This window comes from Papilio machaon, chromosome 2 (genome assembly GCF_912999745.1).
Source record: "Papilio machaon chromosome 2, ilPapMach1.1, whole genome shotgun sequence".
NCBI classification, from domain to species: domain Eukaryota; kingdom Metazoa; phylum Arthropoda; class Insecta; order Lepidoptera; family Papilionidae; genus Papilio; species Papilio machaon.
This window is the reverse complement of record NC_059987.1, coordinates 8,327,980-8,341,599: the sequence shown is the minus strand read 5'-3', so window position 1 is coordinate 8,341,599 and position 13,620 is coordinate 8,327,980. Positions and strand designations below refer to the sequence as shown.

The 13,620-nt window shown below is 35.7% G+C and overlaps 2 non-coding genes across 2 annotated transcripts; both read left to right on the top strand.

Annotated features, from left to right (window-relative positions):
- The first annotated feature begins 1,605 nt into the window (after positions 1-1,605).
- Trnav-aac lies at positions 1,606-1,678 on the top strand. The gene has a single exon. It is a non-coding gene; the product is annotated as a tRNA-Val (tRNA).
- An 11,209-nt stretch (positions 1,679-12,887) lies between these two features.
- Positions 12,888-12,960, top strand: Trnav-aac. Its single transcript has one exon. It is a non-coding gene; the product is annotated as a tRNA-Val (tRNA).
- Positions 12,961-13,620: the final 660 nt, after the last annotated feature.

Here is a 13,620-nt window from a genome sequence, read left to right as displayed (position 1 = left end):
AGAAAAAAACTGTTCATGATCTGTTCAAACATGGATATGCAAGAATTGAAGGGACCGCGATATTTTTCTTGCTTATAGAGATTTCCCTCTTATTCGAGTTTCTCTCAGGAGTCTGGATGTTAAGGCACCGGACAATGAGTCTCACTTATGATGTTTCACGCTTTCCCAAGTTCACTGTATAATAAATTACAACTTCAAAACGTTGTTTAATCTGTTTTATTTATGTCATTTAAAAATTTACAATAACATAAGCAAGAAAATTACTTCATCACTAATGACGCTTTTATAAATCTATGCTTTTCTCTTGCTTCTCTTTTTTATCTATCTACGCTTTTATATATCTTTGAAATTTATTAATAAGATTATTTCGTAATTTCATACCGCGGCACGTGTCCCCTACCTGAATGGACCCGTTTGAGAAATTCAAGAGGATTTGTCAAGGAAAGGCGTCGGTCCGGTACAGAAATTACGTCCACCCTCGTTATCCGAGATCTGCAAATGACACCGATCCTGTACGGGGATGTGTCGGGATCGGTCTCAACGCTTCGAGCTGTCTGTGTGTACAACCAATTGTTAGGAACGTCGGTGTTTGTTTGGAAAATTAATGTTCTAGCTGATAAATTGTACAAAAAAAACAGTTATTAAATTGTAAAATAAAATAAAAGAATTGATGTACTCGTATAATGATTTTCTTATATACCTAATGTTACATGAAATAAATAAATAAAATATATAAAGTATTCTTGATGGAAATGGATTATCATAATCCCTTACCTAATTAAGTATAACATTTTTCTTTCTCGTCTGAAAATTAATACAACGATTACAAAGAAAACTCTAATAAGTGAAAAACTTCTTTGCTCTACAGATAACGCTTAACTCTCGCAGATGCTATCAATTACTTCTAATCAGAAAAGACGGAACGATCCCGAACGTCTGTGAACATCTAAATAACATTATTAGAAACCGTTTTAATTAGAAACCTGTCAATTTGAATCCTGTGAAATAATTTCTTGAAAATGTCCAGAGTGCTGTACAAATTAGATTCCGTTTCGCTTTTAAAACGCCAATGTGTATGTACGTTCCTTTCGCGCAATCCATTCCCCTTGCTGAACTGTGACGTCACAGGACCCTACCAACGTTGCGGATCAACCGCGATTCGGGTACGTAACTCGATCATTCTTAACATGATTATAGGGGTTTCGAGTACACTCCAACGGAGGCTTTTATCAGTAATGGTATTTAGTATCGAATATTCCGTGTAATGCCTCTGTCAACATCAATTTGTTTTCATAATTCGTACCCACCCTACTTATGTATGCCGTTTCAAAGTTTACACTCTCTAAGCCTTGGTTACTCGTTTCAAATCAAATCGTTTATCTTTACATATGCATAAAAGTATGAATAATATTTAAAATCCCTTGCTATAGAAGAAGTTTGAGATAAACAAGCAGCTCACTTGATGAAGATTCCCAATAAGTTAACAATTAGTTAGGTGTTGGATAAAGATGAGTAGAAGAGATAATGCACGCACCTCACGTACGAATTGCACATGAACTAGTAGTATGTATGCACCAATATACAATTTGTGTCACTCTCTCCAACGTTTCCGTGGTGTAGCGGTTATCACATCTGCCTAACACGCAGAAGGCCCCCGGTTCGATCCCGGGCGGAAACATTACTTTTGTTAAAGCATTTTGAATTTATTCAAATTAAAAATGATTAGTTTTTTTTAATATAATATAATTAGTCATTTTGCAATGAAAACTTATATTTTAATTACTGCTGCTGACCTAAAAAGAAACATTTTTGAACGCTTTCATGTCTTTAACAAATCCTGTGTTGCTACTTAACATAAAACTTATATATCAGATTGAGGATAATATTAACGGTATTTAAAACACAAAATCTGTTATTATTATTAACTAAAAATAAAAACATGGTCACTGTTATCATTGTACTTTATATACAAGTAATAAAAACGTCTTAAATTATTATACGTGAAATGCAATAAACCGATATACGAATTATCACGTCGTTTAATACCGAATAAATTGCTGTTGCGTTCACATGTAATAAAACTTATCAATTTAATTTAGACAGATAAAATTAATTCGTGCAAATGCGACAGTCGCGCCGCGTTATAACACTTTATAATATTAAATGCGTTAAACTGCAAATATTTGGCGCAAACGAATAAATGACCAATATGAAAATACACACTCTATTTTACAAATGTCACAGTAAACGACTTCGCTATTTACATTGTGTTGGCAATAACATTTATATAGTCAGTTAACAAATAAATATTTCAGAGTAGTATTTTCAAAATAGACATATTTTTATTACATAGATATCATTGTCATATTCTGAATTTCTGTCTATGCAAATGTATACCAATTAAAGCCCACATTGTTTGTACCAAATCGACACTTGAAGCATTAAGTTTAGTGTCAATTCAGTATTGTCGATTCATCTCACATGCATTGAAACTCTACCGTCAAAGGACAAATTTCAAACTGTAACCAAGTTTCGACATTGCCTCAAGACTATTCAATACAATCTTCGAATCGGCAGACGTACTCATTTCCTCTCCCCACCCTTCACGGAAGCCGAATATCTCGACGTTCGCAGCGCCCCCTACAGACTGCGACATCCGCTCTCCACTTCCGCCCGTTTCTAAATAACGCTTTTTAGTCTGAAATGCTACAAACTGCTTTTATTTGTGTTTTCCTGACTCGGTGGGACCTTACCATTGATAAAAACACGGAAATTGTTTTGTATTCTTATTGACACTTTAAACTGTTTCGGATAAAAGAACAAAGTGCGTACTAAGAATAATTTATTTAGAAATCTAGAATAAAACCTTGTCTCCTATTTATTTTAAACTGTCGTATGTGCAAAGTGCTAATATCATTCATCAACCACAAATGAATAAACCACTTGCGGCTTTGTTAAGTCATGGATAAACTTATTAAATATTTATAATGTAAACGCAATTTGATATACCCCGTAGGGGTAAACTAACAGAGATTAGACGTGGAGAGGTCAACTAAATGATCGTGCTTCCTAACAAGCCCCCATCGACCCTCGTCAATAGAGGGAATGTTTTTGACAGCTAACAAATTGTATACACTGCGATCTTGCTAGACTTCTGCGAATATAAAGGATTTAGAGTCACAGATGACCTTAGAAGGGTTCCTCAAACCCTCAAAGCCGCCTTCCAATCCCACGTCTTATCGCCCCATAAGCCTTCTCAAAACCTTTGGGAAGATTTATGAACGATTAATATTAGCACGCCTTCGCACCTTTATGGACACAAAAGGCATGCCTATTGCAGAACAGTTTGGCTTTCGCGCCAAACATTCATGCACCAATCAAGTGCACCGCATCACGGAGCACATACTTGTCAAACGCCAACGTGGCCTTAGCACCGGAGCTATCTTCCTCGACGTAGCGAAAGCGTTCGATAAAGTATGGCACAACGGGCTTATATACAAGCTATATGAGTACGGAGTACCCGACCGTCTCGTATGCATAATACGAGACTTCCTAAGTAATCGCACGTTCCGCTACCGCGTCGAGGGAGTGTGCTCACAATTGCACCCCGTTCGAGCCGGGGTGCCTCAAGGTTCGGTGTTAGGGCCTATTCTATTTACCTTATACACAAACGACATCCCCCGCGTACACGGTGTAGAGCTTGCTCTATTCGCCGATGACACCTGCGTATACACATCTGGTCGTTCACCCAAAGCTATATGTCGACGTCTCCAAACCGCTGCCAACACGTTAGGTGCCTGGTTTCGGAAATGGAGGATCGAAATTAATCCTAGCAAAAGCGCGGCGCTCTACTTTTCACGCCAGAAAGGGGCTGCTCTTCCGTCCATTAAACTCATGGACAGCCCAATACCTTGGGAAGACCAAGTTAAATACTTAGGTGTCATATTAGACTCTAAACTTAACTTCTCCGCTCATGTGACCCGGGTCAGGAACCGCGCGGCTTTCATCCTAGGTCGTCTTTCCGCGTTGATTAATAGAAAGAGTAAAATGTCCCTTCTGAACAAGGTGACACTCTATAAATCAGTAGTTCGTCCCGTCATGACGTATGCTAGTCCGGTATTCGCGCACATCGCCCCGAAACAAATACATCGACTTCAGGTGATTCAGAATAGATTCATGCGTAGAGCCACGGGAGCCCCGTGGTACATGCGCAACAGCGATCTCCATATAGACTTGGACTTGCCCACCATTGCCCAACACCTGAAGTTGGCGTCGCGTCGTTATTTTGACTCTGCCGTCGGTCATCCTAATCCGCTAGTTGTAGGTGCCGCCACCTACAATCCAATCGCGCTCGGTAAGTTTCGTCGGGATTATCGTAGACCTAGGCACGTTCTTGACTTTCAAGACGATGCAATTACTATCGCCCAGGCTAAGCTCAAACATCACAAACAGATCACACGCCGCAGTCGATGTCGGCTGCGACAATCATTCTCGCGATACGGCCTCATAGCAGGCAGGTTTTCTCCTATTAATAGTAGAAGCGTTGCTGGAGTTTCTTCCGCCACTTCTTCTCCCAGCGCTAACGCTTTCCGAAGTGGTAGTAATGTTAGCTGTATTAATAATAGCAATCAGATAATAGCAACCGATCAAGCCGAGGTTCGGCCCTCTCGATCCTTGAATCGGAATACTAAACGCGTAATGAGTGACAGCCCAAGCCGAGGTCCCCTCTCGGGGGCCCTTGCGCCCAGTCACTCCATGGAGCGTCCACCGAAGCGACCTAAGAGCTCGGTGACCTCCCAATCCGGTAATAATAACGAAGTAACAGCCCGAGCCGAGGCTCCTGAGGGAGCCCTCGAGCCTAGTTACTCTTAAACGAGGTTTAGGCTAAGCGCCATCTGCGCCCGGCCACCTCAAGCCCGGTGAAACTGTAAATGCCTCCTCAAGGCAAACAGTGACTACTCAGTCACAAAAAAAAAAAAAAAAAGATGACCTTAGAATTTATGTAACATTTTAAATAATCTTAAAAAATATCACTCTACGATTATATCGGATAACCTCTAACTCATGGCGAGTTTGAAAGAATAAAGTTTAATTTAAATTTTACTGACCTTTTTAAGTAATTACTAGTGTCTTGAACATAAAAAAATTGTGTGCTTTAAAAAAAAAAAAACACCTTCGAAATACATATACCATGTTACTTTAATATAAGTTCCATCATTCTTTGCCCGATAAAAAAGAACAAATACACGTTTATATTCAATCATTTTTAATACTATCTGTCGAATTCTTTAACATGGAATTAAAAATAGAGTAAGTACTCCTGCATAATTCAGTTTCCTTCCAGTAAAGGCTCCTTCAAAATCGGTGAAGTCGTTTCGGAAACAAACAAAAATTTTAAAAATTGACCGTTAAAATTTCCATCTATCTTCTTATAACCAATATAAATACATCGCATTCGAAAAATATGACATTTAATTTATTTTATTATATACAGAATAATAAAAATCAATTTTATTTACTGTAAAGGTTTATTCTAAATTTTACTGTTACAATAGAGTTTTCCAGATAAAATTGATAATACAAATAAATAAGTACAAAATTTCCCACATTTTACACCAAAACTCATATTTAACATTCAAACATTACAAGCACATTTGAGAAAATTTCAGTAAGCTCAGAGTAAATGCGTGCAGCGCAGAGCTCGTTGAATTTCCGTGCTCAACCTAATTAAGGTTCTCAAAATCTCAGATTAATTTATGAGAAATGTTGGCACTAAGCGACCTCAATCCACTCTTGTGCTAACATTTATTATCTTAATACTTTTTCCACACGACACCATAAATAAATTAAAAGATAAACAATATAAAAACACTCAAGCCTGCAAGTTAAAAGCCATGTCGTTTTATACAATCCTAGTACTCACGCTTGTCGCTGTAGCAACACTGCAACTTTTTTAACATTATTAGTTGACAAACGAGCGGCCACATGAAGTCGCCGAAATAGCGAAGCGACCACTGCCCATAGATATCCCCGCAGATGCATTCATCATCTACTCACTATACGTCCCCACCGAGCTCGGAGCCTACCCTAAGTTAGATGCGACTAGGCCATAGTCAACCATCTACTAGGCGTCTCCTCTTCCGTCAAATCCACTTCCCCTTTCCATTCTTTCCTCATAAGAAAAGGATGGGAAGTGAAAGAACACTAAAATTATGCTTCCGATACCACACTCATCACATGCTACGCAGATTAGCACCGGGCGAGCCGACCAATTCGTGCAACGGATATTGTTGTGCTGACGGCTACCGCTATTAAAACTTGTGCTGTGATCACTTTACTATTTTGGGAACATCAGGTGGCCGCTTGCTTGTTTAACACTTTGTGTTTTAGAAAGTTGCTTCTTCTACGTCTTTTTGTGTATCCAAGACAAGTGTCACTATAAGTAATACCTACTTTGGAAACTGTATTACGTGATAAATTTATAAAATACTTTACAAAGTTTAGTAGTATTCTACTCCATAGAAAAAATGTAATGTGAAAAAAAAACTCCTCATAACATTTATTCTTTGAACTGCAAAAACTGGAAAAACTTTTATATTAAGTTATAGAAAAAATCAATCACCGCAGGAATTCAATATGTAAGTAGGTAAAGGAAGAAATGTCGGAAAATTCCGCAAACAAATCTCCGTTCATAAACAAACTTATTATCTATAATCCCGACGAACAATACCATATATCCGTATTGCACAGGGTCGGGCTTCAATACGCGAGCCCTTTTGTATTTCGATGTGGTGAAAAGGGATAGTATGGAATATCTCAAACCGCATTCACAGCTTCGCGCCCGTCATTCAATAACCAATGATATCTCATTTTGCCGCAAGAACGACGCCGAGCAGATCGTTTCAAGATTTCGACACCCTCGGACCGTGAGATAAGAAGCAATGTTCAGGCGAAATTCGTTTTTTTTTCGTTATTATTTTTTATTTCAAAGTAATCGAGTAATCAGGAATTTTGTTTGATTATTATCTATTGTCTATATTTTTATATGGATGTCACAATCTGACAATTTTGTAATTTTTTTTAAATTATTGTATTATAAAAAGAAATCTTGAAATCGTGGTCATAAGAAATCTACCTTAATGATCAATAATTTTTAATTTAAAAAATCTTCAGATCACTTTAACTATATGACGAAGTTTTAATTAGAACGAATACGTAGATATTCTGCAACTCATATAAAATATTGAAGGCTGTGAGGGTAAAACTTTTAATTAATTTTAATATAGGGCACTATATGCATCATCAGAAGTCAATGTCAACAAACACTATGTATAATGTTATATATACATATGTGCACACATTTATAATATTGTTTGTGTTCCTCGTTATTATATGATAAAACTAGCCAGGTTATATAAAACCGAAAACATTTAAAAGACTTCAAAAAGTTATTTATCTTTTTTCATCTTTTTGAAGCGTTTTTTTGTGAATGTGCAATTTCAATTCCATTCGTTCCAGGCACAAACCTATTTCCAAACAGTTCGCAAAACAAGAAGCGATAGAACGCGAGGTAATACAATGCTTTAAAAAATGCGAACACACAACCCCCTTACGATGGATGAAAAAGGTTTGAATCAAAAACCCGTTCTACACTGTCACCTCCAATCCACTTTCAATTAACGTGTCCAGAGGAGCGTTAACGCCCGCCCTGTACGTAGCGCGGATTCGGAGAATAAAGCTGGGAACACACCAGCGTTAGATTAATTCCACACACAATGTACCAACGTACATAACTACAACTACTATAATAGCACAATAGATGTAAGTAACGACGAATAATACATTTTTAGATGGAATAAGTAATTTTCTTCAAATATAAATAAATTCGAAGATTAAATATGATTGGGCCATTTGTTTTCTGAGCAGGATATTAACGAGTATATTAAAAACTGTATAAGACATAAGATTAATTAAAATATTTAATTAAGTCAAAAACGATCTCATTTTGTAACCGGCCTAATTCAACCCCGCGTTATTCAAATATCTCGCAGACGGGCAGGATGCTAATTACTTGGCCTAGGGTGTCTAGTCTAGAGCCTATTGAAAGCCTACTTCGGGTAATATAGAAGGGGACTTGAGATAAATACAATTCGCCTCGGAATCACTAAGCAAGTATTATTACGCAGGAATTAATTAAAATCGGAGATGAATTCACGATTAGGGCTGTGTAATGCGAAAATTTGAAGCTTGGCTGAACAATATCTATGCTACTGATTTCTGTTATACGGACGAGAGTAGCACATAGGTATATGGATGTGAGTTTTTTTTTATAAAAGAAGCGGGCAAACGAGCAGCGGGAACACCAAGGTGTTCATCGACGCCCATGGACATCTGCAATACCAGAGGAATCGCAAATGCGTTGCCGGCCTTTGAGATGGTTATACGCTCGCTTCTTGAAGGACCCTAAGTCGTACTGGTTTGGAAATACCGCCGAGGACAGACCATTCCTCAAAGCGGCCGTGCGCGGCAAGAAATTTCGCGAGAACCGCACTGTTGTGGAATGCCAGCCGTCCAGATGGTATGGATGGTACCTGGCGGTCTGTGTACTTAAATTTTAAGGTGGGACTGAAGATTGATACTTGGCAGTTGGAACTGACAACAGTGTATATGCAAGTGCATAAGTATGTATATTGCAAATTTAGCCTATTTAAAATCCATAAAATATTCTTATTTTAGTGAAATTTTATTATGAGATTAGCAGTTAACCGTGACTTCGTCCGCGCTTAAATAAAAAATCTAGTAATAAATATAGTCTATGTCATCCGGGGATACGATAGTTTCAAAATAGTGAAAGATTTTTTCAAATTGGTTTAGTACTTTTGGAACTGCAAACAAACAAACAATCAAATATTTCCTATTCATAACCTCAGTATAGAAGGTTTGTTACTTCTGCGTTCTAACAGTGTTCGAATTATCTTAAAGTTTATTTTACTATCCAAGTCGTAAATTTGGTCTCAAATATGATAATGAGCGATTTATTTGACTGCGTATAAAACATGAAAAACTTTGCAGTCATAATTCAGATGATAATATTCCTTTAAATTAATGACTAAACTTTAAATTCACTAAATTACTGGAAAAATTTATGCCTTAAATTTTTCAACTTTTTTAAAAATTGTAACACGGAACTCTTTATTCATTGTAAATTATAATTATTAATTTACATAATTAATTATAATAAATAATTATGTAAATTATTATTAGCATTATTTATTTTAATTAATTATGAAGTACTCGTATTTCGCGGTTAGTCGGTTCAATTATTAAAAACGGTTCTTTCTGTGATACAAATAAGATAATAATTATTTTATATTTTCATTTTTAGGTATAAAGAAATTAATAACGTCTACTGTTAAAATTTTATTTTGCTCGTTTAATAAAAATAATGCATGAGAAACACACGTCGGCAGAGCAACCTCGTTCATGACAAAAGAACAGGCTGTTTCACATCGCAAAATGACAATAAGGACGAACGTATGCAGACGGAGACATGTTTTTTTTTTGCAAAAAAAAAAACTCTATACAATCCCGCTTTAGATAGTACGTTCTACTCGCAATTATTAAATAAGCAATAAGTTGACAGCCTTTTTTTATTACGAGATAGTAACGACTCGATCCTTAAAAGTATGTTGACATTTACTACGATCGATGTGGAGCCATACGTACAATGGACTACCATAGCCTGAAAATGATATGACAAAATCATGAAAAACTTAATTAAAAGTAATGAATACATAACAGTATCCCTTATTAAAATGTTTTCAAAACGTATACAAATAAGGCGGGCTAAAGTAATAAAGCCTTTGAAACAAGATAGGCCATCCAGCCTGTCATCAAAACTAGACGGCACATAATTGATTTACCCGCGCCCGCGCCCGCTCCAAAAACGAAAGTAACGCTATTACACGAGCTTTTAGCTTGCCGGGGCCTGTCTAATTTTATTAAATCTCTCGAAAGCGGAGATGGATTAACATGACGCTTTTGAATATTTAAAAAAAAAAAACATTTTAGCGAATGCGAACCGTTGCGTCCATTCTCATTTAGCACTGCGCATAAACATTGAACTTAATTAATGTCGGGTGCATGTAATTAAAAATATTTTAGTCCCGGATTATTACGCTTTAAGTAGATTTTATTGAATGTTATCATTGTTATCGCGAGACGTCTCTTATATTAAGATTTATTCATCTTAATAAAAAAAACTTGAGAGGTGTCAAGGGACACCCGGATGGAACGAAGTTCCTTTCGATTAATTAGTGAAGGAACCAATGTTTATTCTATGAATAAAAAACATAAGTCTTCACAAGAAGTACATTTTATTTCTATGAATTTTCGTTATATATTGTCACGTCGTTGCCATGGTGAAGTAGCGCTCATTCGTCGTTAACATACTTACTATAGCAAAAAGTGTCATGACAACTTTTCGTAAGAATTTTTTCCGTCTAGCCCCCTTTTATAACGCGCGATAAGAAACTTCGTTCCAATATCATATAAAAAGAGATAGTTAATTAAATGTTAAAATGTGCAATCTCTAATATACAGTTGGTTTCTGAAACCAATATATCTGTGTAAAACCTGTGGTCATCCCTGTCTTTATTTTTGAAAAAGAGAGATATATTTTAAATGGGGATTTTGGTATCAGAAACCCATGGTTAGTTCCTAATATTAACTACAACTATTTTAGTAAACAGCTATAAGAATGTAATCTAAAGGATTTTAAACTTTACTCCTATAGTATTAGCAAGAGTAGTAAATAAACATGTAACAAAATTGATAGATGTTCGTACGTGGTAATACATCTCAGTTAAACTTATTAAAGTCACGTTTTATTATTTATGGGTCCGCGCAACGCAACTTAGAATATTACTTAGTGAAGTAACGAACGTAGTTTACAAGATGAACCTGCAAAAAGTTTTTCCCTGTTCCGTCCATTAAGTTTACGGGTGACGATAAATTCTTAAGACAATGTTTTGTTTTTTTACCCGACATCTCACTAAGTCACCACAGCCACCATCATAAATAACAAAACTACTGTAGTGATACTTCTCAATTCTTATGGCACTAAAATATTGTATCATGGGCGTAGTGTCGTAGCAACATCTTTAAAACTTGGCTATCAACTCAGCTATATTGCACACTTACGCTTTAATTTGTAGCAAAGAGAATAAATCAATTATAGAGCAGACATTTGGAACATTTCCCTAAAATCAATTTATAAACAAACGTTAGTAGTATTCAAATGAAATTTCACATGCGGGCGTTTCAAACTAGATTTGTTGCCTAGTGATAGTAACGAAAACTATCGTCTTACACCTTAATACTCTTATATAAAATAATAAACCGTTTATCGCCAAAGCGTGTCAACGTTCCTTGTGAACCTGGGTGCTATCGTGTTACCTTGTTAAGGAAAAATATAGGCAAAGTATAGCTTTCAGGCCGAGATATGTCCGTGTTGTGATAGCATAATTAAGCCTCAATATCATAAATATTTCCCAACAATTACATTAAAAAAAATACTTCAGTGGTGACAAAAATTCAATTGTTAATTACAAAGTCAGCAGCGTTTTTTTTGTCAGTTTTTCACATTGTTCATATAGCCTAGCACAAATATTTACGACACGTGCCTTTGTAACGTTATCGACAAAATATGTCAAAGTTTGTATGAGATTTGTGTATTTTATGCCCTGTAGCAGAACTTCACAAATTTTGTCAATAACGTTATGAAAACGTTCTCACAAAAATTCGTGCTGGACCCTCAGATCGTAGACTCTTCAGATTTTTTTGTCTTTGGCAATGCAACGCATGACGAGTTCACATAATTGTCTACAGAAGTCATTATAATGTTTTTATTAAACGTTATCGAAAATATAAACAAAGAGCTCTCGCAGTTGCTTTATGAGTTGTTACGCAATTTCTCTTTCGTATAAACATGTTTGTAGAAATAAAAATAACAATATTTTGTATTGATTTTACTAACTATTAAACATTCAAATATTTATTGTTTATTTGTAATATGAGCACTTTTAAAACAATGTACTTACATCTTTTAATTGTCTTTGTATAAACATCAACATGTTTTGTTTTTTATCGATACATTAGAAGCCATAAGCATGTGCAATAATTACCCGACCAGTTGGTCAACTTGTAAGTTGACTAGACGGTCAACACCTTAGTATTCGGATTGACCAATTGATCAACTAGTAGGTAGTACACTTAGTAAACCAGTTGAACTGAATGGTAAATTAATACACATATTTTTTTTAAAGTTCAAATCAAACAATTTTCAGCCTATTGCCTACAAAACTGTGTAACCTTCCAATAAAGTAATTAACCCACTGACCCTCACTAGGTAGCAGTTAATCCACTATGACAGATGTCTTCATGACGAAAATTACTATCAAACACGCGAAAAACATATAAATAACCTCGATACATTTTAAATCCCCATAAGGTATAGAGTGGATAAAATACAAACAGTAAGTTTTACAATGTGCAGTATACCATTTTATTTGTATTAAATTTTTCAGTCTGTGAAATTAAAATTCTTTACAAGTGACAAATAAGCAGCAGTTGCATTGTAAATGAATGAAGATTTTCAATTCGAATGCGACTGCGACTAAATATTCTTTTACATTAAGCAAATTGTGTAACAGAACTAACTATGATAAATTAATTCCCGACAAAACATCTATAAAACTATTGTTACATTATATTTTAAATAATTATTTCATTAGAGCATTAATATTTGTCAATCAAAATATTGACGCAATTTGTTTTTTAAATATGCATATCAAAAAATTATAAAGTAAATCGGTGCAAGATATCAAGTTTCCGTGGTGTAGCGGTTATCACATCTGCCTAACACGCAGAAGGTCCCCGGTTCGATCCCGGGCGGAAACATTACTTTTTGATATTTGTACGTGATCATATTAATCAATCAAGTATCTATGATCCTTCGTTATCTGCTTGGAATAAGATTGTGGCAATAAATAGATAATAAAAACTTGACTTTTAGTAGCACAACAACGTCATTTGATCAACAAAATAAAAATTGCTTTTAAAAATAATATTTAGGTACTGCTAATAAAATGTAAGCAATATTTTCAGACCCCAATGTTATGATATACCGACACGTCTCTCTCGCTCGACTGCTCCCAGCAGATTCCTAGACGTTTACCTTTATTGATAAAAAAACGCCCGCCCAGTCGGGCGTTAAGAGGGGCGAATACGATGCGATTGCAACTTACGGATGTTTACAATACGATATTTTGATCTTTTTTCTGTTTCACTTAACTTGGGACGTATGAGTTTTGTACAATGCTTTAGATAACAAAGCTAAGCAAAGATATTGTAATATATATACAATCTATATTAAACCTTACTAATATTATAAATGCGAAAGTTTAGATGGATGGATGTTTGTTTAAAGGTATCTCCGGAACGGGTCAACAGATCTTGATGAAATTCGGTGCAGATGTAGAACATAGTCTGGAAGAACACATAAGCTACTTATAAAGTTTTCTTTAAGTTTTCAAGGACGGAGTCGCTGGCAAAAGCTAA